Below are 17808 nucleotides of genomic sequence, written 5' to 3' on the forward strand. Positions count from 1 at the left end.
ACGCTAAAAACAAGCACGTTACGCAATGAGTCCGTTCCCTAAATTCAAAAGTGGTCTCATCACTAACTAAACATGTGGTTACGTCTCTCGATAGATCCAAAAGATCCCGTTGTAATCTGAAAATCGAGACACGAACCCACGCAAATAAAAGGGGACGAGTCATTGACAATAACGAACGATTGGACTAAATGAATAAACTCGTTCCACGTCTGAAAAACCGAGATGCGCCCAAAGGGAGTCAAAACCCAAATTAATGCGTCTCGCAAAAAGACAAAAGACGAGTTATTCCGAAAGGACAATCCGACTTGGTCGATTTCTTAGTCACTGAACGTTGGTACGTCAAAACGAACTGTATTATCTGATGGATGATTTACTTTTCCGCAATAATCGACGGCATCACGCGTCCCCTGGACCGCAAGGTGAGCCAAAAAACCAAAATCCTAGGAAAGAGACCTGGACCAACGAGTGTGTGGAGGAATAAGGATGGAAGAGAGATGTTGTGATATGTGTAATTAGAACTAACGTTTGTTCTTCTTATCTTATAATCGTAAAAAAATAAACGCACACACCACGAATCATGCATATAAAAATCATGCATACATGCTAATGGATACCAATCGCGCAGACGTCATCATTAAGCGGTTGTGGTTTCGCGAGAGTAATCGGCTTGTCAGACAGTTTGATCAGCTTCGAGTAGACAGTTCTGAATCAGTAGTCGTGGCTTCTGAATCATCTTCGTCTGGGTATACTCAGTCTTCCATCAGTATGTCTGCGACCGACGAGAAAGTGGCCGGATTGGAGAATTCTGTGAACAATATCAATGATCAGCTAGCCGCGATCTTGGCCTAGCTAGCTGAGTTAGCACTGAAGGACAACAAGAGTGGTAGTAAGCGTGTTGAGAATGAGGTGAACGATGGCCCTCGCTTTGGGAATGAGGATGACTATCAGGATTATATCCGAAAACAGCTTGAGAAGGAGAAAGCTAAGGAAGAGGAGTGGAAGCAACACATCACACAGGAAGTGCAGGACTTGCGCGAAGGAAGCTCCGGAAGTCAGGATTTCTATAATTTGAAGAATTGTTTGTCGGCCACAGCCTTACCTTTGAAATTTCGGCTCCCTGACATGAAAAAGTTTGATGGAACTGGAGATCCCACCGCTCACATGAATCAGTATGTTGCCGTGATGAAGCACACGATCCTGACCGAGGATCAAGTCCTGGGGCTGTTTAACACTTATCTAGAGGGGGCTGCCCTCACATGGTTTCATGCATTGCCAATGGTGACAAAGAGAGATTGGAAAGAATTAGCAAAGTCATTCATCGCTCAGTATAGCTTTAACACCATGCTGGAGGTCACTCTGAAGGAGTTAGAGAGCACTAAGCAACAGGCTGGGGAATCCTTTTCTGATTTTGTGAAAAGATGGAGGGCCAAGGCCGCAGTGATGAAACAGAAACCGCTGGAGCAGGACCAGATGCGAATGGTAGTCGGCAACACGTTGCCGTATATCAAGAATGAGTTGCGGTATATGCCATTTACTGATTTCAATCAGATGTATAGTTGTGCCTTGACTGTTGAAGGGGATGGGGAGCCGAAGAAAGCTTATACCAAGTGGACGAAGTCTAGATATAGCGCCGGAGGGCCTAGTGGGAGTACAGAATCCGCGACAGTGAAAGTGGTTGATCTTAATGCTATCCAAAAGAGGCAGTTCGCCAAGTTTGATCAGACTTACGCAAAAGTTTTTGAGCGTCTGCAGAAAAAGGGATTGTTGAAAGCCCTTACCCCGTATAACAAAGCTCAACCTACTTCGCAGATACAGGCTAGAGGGTATTGCGAGTTCCATAGCAACTATGGGCATACAATTGAGAATTGTGAGAGGTTGAAGCACGAAATACAAGATTTAATCGAGGAGAAGAAGATAGCTGATCCTTCGTCTGCGAACCCTTCCATTAGGCGTAATCCATTGCCTAACCATAGGGTAAGCATGGTCGGAGCTGGTTTGTCAGAAACTGTAGTGATGGAATCCTTTGAGGAGAATGTAGAGGAGTTGTTGGACTCCGTCGAAAAGAACAAGGTGGGAAGTGGGCTTTATGTGTCCTTCCTTAGTGAAGAACAAGAGGATGAACCGATGGAAGAAGGTTCGGATGGCGGAGCACCGTATGATGAGGATAGTGCAGAAGAGACCGGAGAAGGGTCGTCTCGGACTATTGTGCCAGAGTTGGGACTGTTTAGTGAAGGAAGAGACCCCGAGGTGCACTTGCGCGAATATATGCGCGACATGTTTGTGGAATCCTTCGGAGTGGATGAGATTGCTCAGTGGTTTCATCATTCGTTAGTAGGCGAGCCTCTGGAATGGTTCCACTCTTTACCCGATTCTTGTAAGCATGATTGGGATCTGTTATCAGATTTATTCTTGGAGAAATACCAAAGAGCTGAGGATAGAACTGCAATAAGGATCCTATGGAGCACCTTCACTTCTACCTATCGGCCATGATGCCTTTGGGTTTTAAAGAGGGAGAGATCACCAGCTTGTTTTGTAATTCGCTGATGGGTGAACCGCTAATGTGGTACATTTCGTTGTCGATGTATGTTAAGACTGATTGGGCAGCAATGATGAAGAGATTTATCAAGGAGTATACAATATGGATGCTAGCAGAGCAAACCCCTGATTCCCCGTCTTACCAAACACCTGATGCGGTGTTAGCAATGCCTAGGTATGGTGGATACCAGGATCCTATGGAGCATGCGAGAATATTCCGCAATCATATGTATGATGCCGGATTTCCACAGTGCGAGTTGCATGAACATTTTCTGGAAACCTTGATGGGTGAAGCCTTACTGTGGCATCAGGGTCTATCAGAGGAGGAGATGGGTCATTGGATACCACTCAGAAGTGCCTTTTTGGCGAGATATGAAATGTACATTCCATGGACGGGATCCCTAGACGATCTGGACAGGATTAAGCAGTTCCCCGAAGAACCATTTGTGGATTATGCTAGAAGGTGGAGGCACCGTTATGAGCAGTGTAATGAGACAATGAGTGATAAGGTGCAGCTTATGTGCATACAACGAGGTGCTATTCCGTTGGCCGCAAGAAGGATGAGTAGAGTGTCTCTCCGTGACTACAATGATTTGATAGGTTGGGCTTTATATGGATCATCGGATCCCTTCTTCTTGAATCCAAACGTTCCTCACGTCATGGATTTAATGATCGTGGACATTTGGGAGAGTTCCTCCGATGAGGAAGATGCCAATCGAAAGATCCCTATCAACATTTGGGATGAATCAGATGATGAGCCGGAGATTGCGGCAATGACGAGATCAGGTCGTGTGGCCGAGGGAAAGACACCGATGGTAGAAACTGAGATTGGAGAAGGATCAGCTCTTGGGCCCAATGACCAAGTTCTGGAGCAGTTGAAGAAGACGCAAGCTAAATCCACGGTTTGGGAAGTTCTATGCCATTCTAAGTACCATCGTGAGAACTTGATGAAAGAATTGCAGAATCTGGTTATTTCCACCGATACTGAGCCGGCAGCGCTAGTAGGAGCAATTATGGCCCGGAAAAAGACTGAGATCACATTTACCGACGAGGATCTCCCAGAAGAGGGAAAGGCTCACAATAAGCCTTTGTATATCCGAGCGGAAATCAACGGGAAGAAGACTAGCTGTGTGATGGTCGATGATGGATCGGCCATTAATGTTTGTCCATTGAAACTCTTGTCGAAGTTGGGGGTAGAAAGAGGAGACTTGACGGCCTCTGAAACTGTGATTAGAGCATATGATGACAGCCGTAGGCACATTGAAGGAGTCTTCAAGGCGAAATTGAAAGTGGGGCCGCATGAAGAAGAAACTGAGTTCACAGTGCTGGATATCCCGGTAACCTTTGCTGTGCTGTTGGGATGCCCCTGGTTCCATAAGTTGGGAGGTGTGCCCTCCACGCTCCACCAAATGATTAAATTCCCCTTTGGGGAGGAGATAGTGGCAATTAGAGCTGAGAAGTTGAGCTCGGTGGCAGCATTGGGAATTGAACCTCAGCTTTTCTCCGGATTCCAAGTCTCCGGGATTTACGAGTCGAGCATGACCGCCGATGTGGTGAAGATGATGAAAGGAGGTTTCATCCCGGGAATGGGCTTAGGAGCACACCATCAGGGGGTGCCAGAATTTCCGGACTTTAAGAGTCAGAAAACCCGGAGGGGTTTGGGATATGAGCAAAGAGGTCCGTCCAATGCAAGTGCTGAAGGAAAAGTAGGCTTGAGGAAATATTTTGTGAGCGAGGGGCATGGAAAGGCATACTCAGGAACCTCCGAGTCATGGACTAGTGCAGAAGGGAAGATTCTGCCGGGATTCGAGATCTTCAATGATGTGGCCGACTGGGGCAAGGGAAAGGCAAGCTGCTTTGTCGAGGAGATCATGATGCTAGATTTAAATGCCAAGGAGCAAGTCATCACTATTGAGGCAACTGCAGGAGCGGGAGATGAGCCTGGTACCTCCAAGGCATATGAGAAACCCGAGAACCCTGATGATGACAATTGTATTACTGCTTTGTTTGAATCCGATGATGTAATCACCCACGCTATCAATGAAATGAATTCTGATTTTGCTTACTTGTTTGATGTTGATCATGATCATTCCATGCATTCTCATTCATATAACATGCCTACATTTGAAATCAATACAATAGAAATGTCAACTTTCAATCTTAGTACGGATGAAAATCCTAAACTTATACAAATTGCTCAAGACTTAACTATTGAAGAGAGAAAAGAATTCGAGAGAATAATTAAAAAAATACGAAATTGTGTTTGCTTGGACGTACGAAGACATGCCTGGAATTGATCAATCAATCATAACACACCGCATTCCAACGTATCCCGAGGCGAGGCCCGTGAAACAGAAGCTCCGACGTATGAGACCAGAATGGGCAGATAAGATCAGAGAAGAGGTGAAGAAGCAGTTAGAAGCAGGGTTCATCGAAGTAATCGACTATCCCCCTTGGGTCGCAAATGTGGTACCAATCGCAAAGAAAGACGGCAAAGTGAGAATGTGCTTTGATTATAGAGATCTTAACAAGGCATGCCCCAAGGATGAGTTCGCACTGCCTCATATCGATGTGTTGATCGACAGTGCAGCGTCAAGTGTATTACACACGAATGTGGATGGTTTCATGGGCTACATGCAGGTTCAGATGGCCGAAAAACACAAAGCAAAAACATCGTTCACAACTGAGTGGGGGACATACTGTTACAGGGTGATGCCGTTTGGTTTGAAAAATGCCGGGGCAACTTATCAGAGAATGGCCACAGCACTGTTCCATGATATGATACACAAAGAGGTAGAAGTCTATGTGGATGATATGATGGTCAAATCAGAGACAAGAGAAGGGCACTTCGCTGCGCTCGAAATTTTTTTGGCTCGAATTGCGGAATTCAAGCTAAGGTTAAACCCAAAGAAGTGCTTCTTTGGCGTTTCATCGGGGAAAATCTTAGGCTATGTAATCGGAAATAAGGGAATCGAGGTGGATCCTGATAAAGTGAAGGCTATACAAGAGATGTCGGCGCCGAGAAATGAGAAGGAAGTGAGAGGGTTTTTGGGACAGGTTCAGTATATCAGTCGGTTCATAGCAAGACTCACCGCAATCTGCGAGCCAATCTTTAAGTTGTTAAGGAAAGACCAACCCGCTATTTGGAATGATAAGTGTCAGCAAGCCTTGGAGAGCGTCCGGAACTATTTGTCTAATCCACCAGTGCTGAGACCGCCTAAACTGGGAAAGCCACTTCTCCTCTATGTAGCGATTGAGGAGCGATCGATTGGGGCGATGTTGGCTCAAGAAGGAGACACCGGTGTGGAGCACGCGGTGTATTATTTGAGTAAGAAGTTCCTGGAGTATGAGCTCAAGTATAACATGATCGAAAACACATGCGTGGCAGTAGTATGGTTGATAAAGAAACTACGGCACTATTTCCAATCGTATAAAGTGATCATTATTTCTCGGATGGACCCCGTGAAGTACCTGTACCGAACTCCATCCTTGACAGGGAAGTTAGCCCGATGGTTGTTGCTTTTGTCTGAGTTTGACATCGAATATGTGACGAAGAAGGTTATCAAAGGAAGGGCTGTGGCAGAATTCTTGGCTAACCAACCCCTGAATACAGAAGAAGAAGAGATAAGCTACGATTTCCCCGATGAGCACTTGAACGCAATCGAAGTTATACCGTGGAAAATGTTCTTCGACGGAGCATTCAAATGGAGCCGGAGTAGGAGTATTACTTACCTCACCGGAAGGAGAAATAATCCCAATGGCCAAGAAGTTATCTTTCCCTCTCACTAATAATATGGCCGAATATGAAGCGTGCATTTATGGTTTGGAGTCATTAACGGCACTGAGAGCATCATATGTCGAAATTTGGGGTGACTCAAAGTTGATCATTGAACAGGCACAAGGAAACTGGGAAGTAAGAGAAGAAAGGCTACGTCCATATCTAGATCAGCTAGAGGTGTTGGCTCAGAGATTCAAGGAATGTCGTTTCTATCATATTCCTCGAGCACAGAACCAGGCGGCAGACGCCTTGGCCACTTTGGTGTCAGTTTGGGACAATCCCCGGAACCTTGCCTCGAAACCGTTGGTATTGAGAAGATCTCACAAACCATGCTACGAAGACGTAATGCTGTTAGGGGCAGATGAAAAGCCGTGGTACTTCGATATCGTGAACTTCATGAAAAACGGAACATATCCGGCGGAGTTAGAACCTAGGGATCAAGCTGTGATCAGAAGGCTAGCTCGTCAGTTCGTCATCCACAATGACTTGCTTTACAAAAGGCATGTTGACGGATTACAGCTAAGGTGCTTGGATGCGGGAGAAGCCCGCGAGGCAATGGAATCGGTACACTCAGGAATTTGCGGAGCCCATATGGGAGGAGCAATACTAACTAAGAAAATTATTAGGCAAGGCTTCTATTGGCTCACCATGGAGAGAGATTGTAACGAGTATGCAAAGAGATGTCACGATTGCCAAATCCACGGCGATTGCAGTCATCTTCCGGCTATGGAACTACATGTGCTAGCACCTATTTGGCCGTTCGCTGCTTGGGGCATTGACATCGTCGGTGAAGTAAGGCCTAACGCTTCAAATGGGCATAAGTTTATTGCGGTCGCTATTGATTATTTCACCAAGTGGGTAGAAGCTGAATCGTTTAGCAAACTGGGATCCAAGCAGATGAGAAAGTTCATTGAGAAACACTTGATCACCAGGTTCGGAGTGCCTCATCACATGATTACGGATAATGGAGTCCAGTTTCAGGGGGAAGTAAGAAATCTTTTCCGAGAATATGGCATTGAACATCACAGGTCCTCTCCGTACCGCCCACAGGCTAATGGAGCAGTGGAAGCAGCTAATAAAAACCTTAAGAGGATCCTCGTAAAAACGGTGGAATCACATCGGAATTGGCATGAGCATCTCCCATTCGCGTTATGGGCTTATCGCATGACAATTAGAACTTCAACTGGGGCAACGCCGTTCTCTTTGGTGTACGGAACAGAGGCAGTCTTACCGATTGAGATCGAAAAGCGATCATTGAGAATCGCAGTAGAAGCAGAAATTCCCGAGGTGGAATGGGTGAAGAGGCGATGTGAGCAGTTGGCTCTAGTCGACGAGAAAAGGATGGAAGCGCTTTACCATGTACAGTTATATCAAAGAAGGATGGCCCGAGCCTTCAACAAAAAGGTCAGGGTCAGCCCTATCAAAAAAGGAGATTTGGTGCTGAAACAGATCCGCGTGACGCATACTGACCCGAGGGGCAAGTTTAGGCCTAACTGGGAAGGACCATTCGTCGTGAAGAAGATGCTAAGCAAAGGAGCGGTGAAGTTAACTACAATGGACGGCATGGAGTTCTCCGAACCTACCAACCTGGATAGGCTTAAGAAATACTTTTCGTGAAAAAAAGAAAGAAAAATAAAGAAAAATTCCCGATAGGTTGAAAACCCGCAAAGGGCGGCCTATGCAACAATAAGGGACATCCCAGTGGGTGAAAACCCGAAAGGGCACTCATTTAAAAATTCCGGGATAGTAAAAGGAGAGGAGAAAAATCGCCGGGATCTGAAAACCGAAAGGCGGGTCCTGGTAACAATAGTTATAACTTGAGTAATTACAAAAACAATGTATAAGAGACTAAGTATTTCTGTTGTTTGTAAATAAATAAAGGCATGAATATATTTGACGAGAATGATTGGAATCATCGTAATCTACTGAATGCATGGTAATAATGAATCATGAGTTATGCATTTCCTACCTTACTTTCCACAATAAAAAGCCTACCTACTATGCACCCCACTCCCTATACATCAGCTATACAATGGGGAAATTCCAATAAAAAAAAAACTACAAAACCACTACATAAGAGCCTAATACGGAGGGAAATCCCAAAAGTCCTCAAACCCTCTCAAATGCGATGCCCGCTCCGCGGATAATGCCTCCTCGGCTACACGCGCTCTCTCATCAGAAATTCGTGCTCTCTCCTCAGAGGCGCGTGCTCTCTCCTCAGCAGCTCGTGCTCTCCCCTTTGCAGCAAGGCATCTGACTGACTCACCACGCGACCTCTCCTCGACGGCCAGGCGGCCCTCAGTCTCCCGTCGCATCACACCCGACCAATGGTCGTTCCTCTCCTGATAAACGTGACCAACTCGAGCATCGGCCTCCCGCGCTAACTCGCGCTGTCTCCGCTCATGGGCATGCAGATCGCTCTAAAAGGGAAAAGAAAAGCAGATAAAAATAAGAAGCAGCATAAGCAAGAACATAAATCATACATACATGCATACATTCCACTACACTAAAATAAAGCAATGATACATACCAGGTGATCGGTGCAGCGCAAGCTGAGGCGATCTCGGAGATAACTAGACAGCTCCACGTAATCCGTACAAGTCTCCCTAGTGGTCAGCGAAGCGTCTGAGGGATCAAATGGCTACTTGTAAATAAAGGAATTCATGTTTTCTAGCTAAAGTCCTCTAAGGCAGCCTAGGGGTTAGCATGCAAATCATGTTCAAATAGGAATGCTAAAGCCTAGAGTTCGAATCAAATAAAAGTGAGGAGTTACTTACCTCGTTGCAGCGTGTCCTGCTCAAATGCGTGGTGGGGTCGTGGAAGGTATCCACTCTATCCAGGTTTACGTAAACCTCGTCCATACCTCTAGTGCCATCCCATTCATCTAAATCCATCCCGAGAATAATCCAAATTGAAGTCTAGTGAGAGAAAGAGGAGAGAGAAGGTGTGGGGTTGAAATGAAACCCCACCACCTTATATAGGAAAAGGGAATGGCATTCCCGTAAATAGTAAAAAAAGTACGATTTGACATAAAGGTAAAAAGTAAATAATTAATTACTAGGTGTACAGACCTCCGATTTGCAGTCCGTTTCAGCCTGCATTTCTCCCAGACAGCGACCAACATTGTCAAGATATGAACTCTAGACGACAGTCAATTTTTACAGAACAGTGACACCAGTCAAGATACAGACGACAGTCAATAGAAAAACAATCATTAGTCTATATCATTTCAGACTAAAACACATTCTCATTGGACCTCCGAGATGATAGCTCCAGTAAGAAAATACAGACAATAGTGTTGTACGAAAATCCAGAAATAATCCCCGCTTTGGAGCCATCTAACTCTCGGTCGCAGACCGGAGTTGCTTTTTAGCCATCTGACTCACGGTCGCAGACCGGAGTTGCTTTTTAGCCATCTGACTCACGGTCGCAGACCGGAGTTGCTTTTTAGCCATCTGACTCGCGGTCGCAGACCGGAGTTGCTTTTTAGCCATTTGACTCACAGTCGCAGACCGGAGTTGCTTTTTAGCCATCTGACTCACGGTCGCAGACCGGAGTTGCTTTTTAGCCATCTGACTCACGGTCGCAGACCGGAGTTGCTTTTTAGCCATCTGACTCGCGGTCGCAGACCGGAGTTGCTTTTTAGCCATTTGACTTACGGTCGCAGACCGGAGTTGCTTTTTAGCCATCTGACTCACGGTCGCAGACCGGAGTTGCTTTTTAGCCATCTGAATCACGGTCGCAGACCGGAGTTGCTTTTCAGCCATCTGACTCGCGGTCGCAGACCGGAGTTGCTTTTTAGCCATTTGACTTACGGTCGCAGACCGGAGTTGCTTTTTAGCCATCTGACTCACGGTCGCAGACCGGAGTTGCTTTTTAACTTGACTCATGGTCGCAGACCGGAGTTACTTTCGAGCCATTTGACTCATGGTCGCAGACCGGAGTTGCTTTTTAGCCATATTTACCGCAGTCGTAAATCAGGGTAGCTATTTAGCCATTATCCCCGCAATCATAAACCAGGGTAGCTGTTTAGCCATTATCCCCGCGATCTTAAAATAGGGTAGCTATTTAGCCATTATCCCCGCCGTCGTAAACCAGGGTAGCTGCTTAGCCATTATCCCAGTAGTCGTAAACCAGGGTAGCTGTTTAGCCATTATCCCCACAATTTTAAAAGTAGGGTAGCTATTTAGCCATTATCCCCGCAGTCGTAAATCAGGGTAGCTATTTAGCCATTATCCCCGCAATCTCAAAATAGGGTAGCTATTTAGCCATTATCCCCGCAATCTTAAAAGAGGGTAGCTATTTAGCCATTATCCCCACAATCTTAAAAGAGGGTAGCTGTTTAGCCATTATCCCCACAGTCGTAAACCAGGGTACCTGTTTAGCCATTATCCCCGCAGTCGTGAACCAGGGTGCAACCCAAAGCAGGGTCTGAAGCAGTCAGAGAACAACGCCGGAGCACGCAGCGCAAAGGTCAGGTATGTTCCATCCTACTCTTTACGTGTCTTTTACTTTTATATATTTTACATTGCATGTGTTGCGTTAGCAAAAAAACGTTTTCGAAACACACACATCATTGTCAAAATAGAAAAGTAGGGGCAACTGTAGACACCGAGTCGGAGGACCTGTGACGAAAACCTGAAAATAAGACAGTTGAAGCGATTGATTCCGGAAGATTTCGAAAAATATAAAGAATAATAAGCAAAGGAGAATTAACGCCACGACGCGGGTGCTTAGCGGCATCCGGCACGCAGACGACAACGGTCGAACGCCCGCTCGACGGCACGGGACGTGTGCTCGGCGTCCGTCGGACGCGCCGCGAGTCGCACGCTCTCGACGTCCGAGCAATGCCCGGGTTCGGTGACACGGGACGCGCTCTTGTGGGCCGCTGAGCACACGTGTCCAGTAGCGCGAGGCGCGCGTTCGGCGACCGCGACGCGTAAGCGCCCGACGGTGCAGAACGCGCGCTCGGCGGTCGCGGGATGCGCACGCCCGACGGCGCGAGGCACGCCCCGAAAGTCGTCGGGCGGGCGCCCAACCGCGTCGGGCGAGCGCCCAACGAGCGTTGGGCGAGCGCCCGACGAAGGTCGGGCGATCGCCCAACGATTGTTGGGCGACCGCCCAACGATTGTTGGGCGACCGCCCAACAAATGTTGGGCGGCCGCCCAACCTCAATGGGCGACGCCCAATTCCTTTTGGGCGTCGCCCATTGTTCCGGGACCCGTTTTCTCTATATAAGGGCACGGATCCCAAGAAAAAAGAGGAGAATAGGGGGGTTTTTGGATAAATTTTCTCACTCTAGACATTTCTAGAGAGAGAGTGTGATTTTTTTGAGAAAAATATTTTTTTTCTCAAAAATTCAAAATTTCCAAAAGTTCAATTTTTACTAAATTTTCATTAAAATCGGAAGCTCGCGGTTCGTGGAATCAATCGGCTTCGACTGTCAGATACCGAATTTAAAGGTATTATCCGAGGACTAGACTCTTTATTTTATTTAATTTATTCTTTCTTTCTATTTTTTTTATGCTATAGTTTTTATTCATCTAGTTATTTATTTATTTTGTCACACTTTATTTAATTAGCGTATTTATTTAATTTTCGTTTCGTGTTAAATAAAATTCGGTTTTGTTTGAAGATAAAAACCTCGTTTTGATATCCCAATACGAACCGTGATCCGATAAAAAGGTAGTTCAGGTGTCGAAAGCGTTGTAATTAGAAGTTTTTCAATAACGTTTTGAAATAAAAACATCGTTTTAGGAACTTCCGTTTTCGACTATGATCCATTTTTGGTAGTTCGGAAATCCAAAACGATTGAATTAGATTTAATTTAAAGTTTTTGAATAAATCTGGAAAATATTGGAGTGCTGCTGTAATTAGCCAATTCTGTCACTAAAGGCTGTTTACCGACGGATTTTCCGTCGGTAAATCTGCCAAAATGTAAAAAATGCCATTTCGGTCCCTTTTTCTTAACTTTTAGACTTTTAATCCTTAGTATGTATATATATAATTATGTAATATATGATTTTCGAATTGTTTTAGAACTTTAACATATATAATTATTTTAGGAGATTGTTTCTTTTATTTTTATTCTATTTTTTATATAAGCATATATTATATTACTTTCCTTTTTATCATTATTCATTTAAGATACATTAAATTCTATTTTAAATGTTATTTACTTGGGCATTTTGGGAGATGATTAGTAGATATTAGTATATATTATTTTTGATATTTAAAACTATAATAACTATGTATATATGTAGTTTTGGGATATTTGGGTTATTTTATTGATTATTATTTTTCGATAAATGTTATTTTCTTAGTTATAAGATTCATTTACTATTTTCACACTTTTAAAGTATAAATGTACTATATATAGTATTTTCATATATGTATTATATAGTTTCTTTTTTTTTATTAACTTTTATTTTCACATTTTCTTTTTGATTTAAAAGTATATGTATATGTTTAAGTTATTTTCTTTATTCTTTTGGACTATTCATAGGCCCATGTTTCAAATGGGCTTCACTTGGAAAAATTAATTTTTGGGCTTTAATATGTTTATTGTTGTAATTATAATAGATAGAGAGTCCATTAAATGAAAGAGGAAAATAAATCACAAAAAAGGAGTTTTCAATTGAATTATTTAAACTAATGATTTTTTGTGTAAATAAATACGAGTCATTCTTGTTAATATTTCAAATCGTCTTCAAAACACCACGCTTTAAAACCTTAGCCCGTTCCAACGACGGATTAAGCGAACCTTGTAATTAAAATCGTTTCCTTAATAAATAATAGATTTTTTGGTATCGTTTTCTTAAAGGATTTGTACAAAAATAAAATTGACTTGTATGTTTAATCATGTTTTCTCATTAAAAGGTTTTTATCTCAAACGTTTTCAATACTCGAGTCGTTCCAACGGCGATTCGGGTAAAACTTCATCAAACGGGGTTTTAAAACGCACCCAAATCGTTCCAACGGCGACTAAGGTGCGAACCATGTAAATAAACTCGTTTTGGGGGAATAAGTTAGTGTAGAATAAACACACAACATAACATGTAAATAAGTCGTAAATAAATCACTTCTTCCTTTCCCTCTCTGTGTATGTATAAACGTAAATGGGTGATTCTTTACTGATGTGGCTTTTTAATATCATATGCTCAAAACGGTTTCTAAAAAGAGAAAGAAAAGGGTTTCAAATGAATTTTAAACTTAAACAAGTATACGATTAGTCCGTTATCGCCTAACATGCTGAGTAGGAGGCCGGTGGTTCATAACCGGGCGATGTCGGGGTGCCTAGTAGCCTTTCTCCGGAAAGGAGCTAGCCTTCTCGGCTCGTACCTAAGTTTCCCGAACCCACACCGGTCTCCCGCAAGGGATCGGTGTTCATTTTCCCATTCGTGGGTGGCGACTCTTCCATATCTCCGAGCTCCGGTCCTATCGAGCAGCTTGATTCCACGATTGGTTGCTTTCGGCGCCAATCACCGCTTACGTCGCCATGAGGTTGTCCACCCCTCGGTCCGCCCCGGAGATTAGGCCGCGGCACCTCGTCTTACACCTCTCTTACTTGGTCAGTTTTAGTTTGTTTTAAGAAAGCAATATAAATAAGGAGTTAAGGTTTAGAAATACTTCACTCAGCAGATTTATCCAGGTTCGGCTTCTTCTAAGCCTACGTCCTATCCCCGGAACACTTCCGAGATTTGAAATCGTCTACTGAGCTCTTTAAAGGTAGAGCCTCAAACCTTTTACAAAATCAGAAACTGAGTATAACAAGAGTACCTTCCTCTATACCTCTACTCACTTCTATTCTAATTCACCAAGTACTAAAACCGAGTACTCAACTTCTCCTTTCTACTTCTAGAAATGATAAAGATTTTGTCCTAAACAACAATTGCTTGAACACCTTAGATGATTGAAAAACAATCACTCTAGACTTTTACACAAATGAATAGACTTTGTAGTGTAAGAATTTGCTTTGCTTTTGATGGAGAACTTTTGTATACGTTTGGTCAGCGTAACGGCTTTTTGCTCAAAGTTCTCTGATTGAATGTGGATTCTGAGTGCTCTATTTATAGAGAGTTGTGAGAGCTTCTGGTTATTTCGAATTTCGAAATAACCATTGGAGGCAAACGGCTACAAGTCGTTTTCACTGAGTCTGCCAGCAGTTCTCTTCAGCCAATCAGATTCCAGCGTCTTCTGTTCTTCGGTCAGTGTGACAGTATGTTCCTCCATTTTAGGTAAGGTCAACCAGACAGTTTGCTGTGTCTTCTGGTTTTTACTCAAAGAGGAAATACTTTGTCTGGAAGCTGTCTTATGGTCAGCGGCTGTCTTGTACGTTTTGTCGAGACAGCTCAGCAGCTTCATACCGAAGTTGTCTACGTGGATCTTCTCGATCCTTCTCTACTTAGCATGCGTTTCATTACTTCAACGGCGATGTTTTGAAGACATGCGGGCTGAGTGATCTTGGGTTTGTTTGACTTGGGCCTTGACTTCCATATAGGGCTTGAGCCTTATGATCTTTATGTCTTATGATAAATTATAAACTCAACATTGAACAAACACATTAGTAACAATAAGCCAAAGCATTTAAACTTAGTGTGTTGTAGAATATTTACTTTCACTTAATTAATTTTGTCAAATCAAAATCTTGTGGAAAGGTGTTTCAACAAACTCCCCCATTTTGATGTTGGCAAAACTAATCAGCAAGGAACTCAGTATGAGCTCCCCCATGATAGTTGACCTTTTTAATTAAGTGAACTCCCCCGTAAGGACTGAACTACTGACTTAGTTTTATTCTAAACATTTTAAGGTTTAACTGAATAAGTCTAAGATCAGTTTTCAGGTATGGGTCAGCTTATGGGTCATATTCTATTTTACTCAGTATTCAGCGGAAGAAATGTATAGTGACAGAGCGCTGAGTAAATCATTTGTTCAATGGTTTATATTTGACAGGTTCAAACATTTATATGCAGCATGCATTCATATAATACTTGGCATTTGAAGGATCAACAGTTAAATAATACGATTGCAAGTATTTCAGAAGTAACCGAAGTTAGGCATATTGTTTAAAATAAAACAACAAACAAGAAAAAAAATAAAATAAGGCATTACAAAACATCATAAGTTCTTCTTCCTAACTTCTAGCTCTCTAGTTTCTCACTTAGAGTTCCGTCTCCTTAGTTGCCACTTTTCTCCCCCGTTTTGCCAGCATCAGACTTGGCCTGATCTTGCAGCACACGTATTTGACCCTCCAAGGAATTCATATGACTGACCATAGTCAGCATGAGTTCGGTCATTTTGGTCATTTGAGCATGTGTGGGTTGCTGCGTCTGGACAGAGGAGAAGTGATTGATCAAGTCATGGATTTCACGCAGAATATGGTGAGTGACAGGTGGATGAGAGGACTGGGCAGGAGTTGGTGGAGTAGGAGCTTGTTCTTGAAGCAGAGTGTTAGCTGAGTCGATGACACGCCGTCCGGACTCAGTGGCACCTAGGTGTGCATATTTGGCAGGAGTGGCCTCGCACTGAGTGCCTTGTGTAGTGACAGGACTACGAGGTATGTTGACCTCAGGTGCTGAGTTGCTTTGAGCTTGAGGTGGGAGTGGAGCTTCTTTTGGACTTGCAGGGGTCTTGGCTTGTTTCTCACTTGGAGGAACAGAGGCTTGTTTTTGTGGAGACCCCTCTTGGGTAACGTGGGGCTTAAGAACAGATTCTGCTTCTGTTCTCAGTTTCTTCTCAGCTGACTCAGCTAGGTCTTGATCAGCTTTCCTCTTGTTTCTTTCCATCAGCCTTACCTTTCTCGGGACAGTACGAATGTCCTTCGAGCATGCTCCCTTTTTCTTCTTCTTCTCAGCTTCATCAATCTCAGATGGCACAGTAGAAGGATTCTCAGTTTGAGGTTCATTGGTTGGTTCTGTACCCTCAGCAGTGTGAGCAGCTTCAGCCATAACATCATCTATAATGGCATCCAGATCTGTCAGATTTTCCATTTCTCCAATGGGTTGCTCAACCTCAGCCATAAGATCCTCCTCCTCAGGGGTTTCATTTTCTTCATATCCTTTCAGGGGTTGGCTATGTGAGAGTCCATTCAGCAGACGTGCAGTGATAACAGTTCCTGTTGAACTTATTTCACCAACAGTCTCTATGTTCTTGTCCTGTATTATCCTTCTGATGAGAGAACCTAAGCGGAGCTTCCTTCCACTTCGTTGAAAAGCTCCGACCAGAAATACAGGTAGATTGAATGGAGTGCTGGTCAGCATATGCCAGATGAAACACTGTTCAAAATTAGAGGCAGGTGAGGGAGAGCTAAGTTTAGGGAAGATAAAGTTGGTCAGCAAGAAGTGGGCCATCTTCTGATTTTTGCCCATGCAGGTGCTGGGTACTTCTCCTTTGTAGTCTTTGGGTTTACAGAACCCCTTCATCTTTTCTGCGATGGCTTTTGGTATCGGCTCCTTTGTTGTCCTGAACTGGATCCCTGTATTTGGTATCTCTAGCAATGTTGCTAGATATTCAGGGGTTATCACGATCTTTTGACCCTTGACTGTGGTCTCTAAGTAGTCAGAGTCATCTGCATCAACGTGCAGGTTGGAGTAGAACTCTCTCACTATCGTGGGATAGGTTTGCCCGGAAAGCGAGAAGAGACCTTTCCATTCGTTGTTTTTGATCCATTCACAGAATGGAGTCTCTGAAGAGATGAAATCGGAGTGGAAGTATCGACTCCTTAGTACCTCTTGATTCTTGGCCCAAGAGTGTACCTTGATCATCTTTCTCATTAGGCTAGTTGAAGGACCAGCCTGGTCAGAGGATTTGAGAGTTGGAGAGAAATAACTTTCGTTGTAAGACATTTTTGAAGTTCTGAAGCTTTTTGGAAAAATTTTGAAGCTTTCTTAGAGTTCAGTGCGTATGTAACGAGGGTAGAGAGTTAGTATTTGCTATTTATAGATTTTATGTTGTAGGGTTCCGTTTGAATTTAAGCCGGTTTTGCCCTGGGTTGTCCAATCGGCAGAAACCCTAACACTTATGACACTATTAAGACGTTATTCGGCGCATGCGCAGTACAGGTGTCATTTCGCGTGTAGTGACATTAAATGCTAATAAGTGCTTTTACTTAGCGTTTGTTGATATAAACGTTTCATATTCTGAGTAGTCAGTGCATTCTTTAAGGATGGTTTTAAGTTCAAGTTCAAAACTAATTTACTCAGTGTGCAAGATTACTCAGTATTGTATATTCAGTCAGTTTAAATGACATACACAGCAAACAATAAATCATTCAGCATGTAATTCACTCAGCATTCCATATTCATTTAGCACAGACATTTACTGAAGAGGATTAAACATACCAATTGCTTCTCTCAGTATGCTAAATTGTTCTCATGCTAGAGGCTTTGTAAAGATATCAGCAAGCTGCTCATCTGTTGGCACATAAGTCAGCTTAATTTCTTTCTTGAGTACATGATCTCTGATGAAGTGATGTCTTATGCTGACATGTTTCATCC

Source organism: Euphorbia lathyris, chromosome 4 (assembly GCF_963576675.1).
Source record: "Euphorbia lathyris chromosome 4, ddEupLath1.1, whole genome shotgun sequence".
NCBI classification, from domain to species: Eukaryota; Viridiplantae; Streptophyta; class Magnoliopsida; order Malpighiales; family Euphorbiaceae; genus Euphorbia; species Euphorbia lathyris.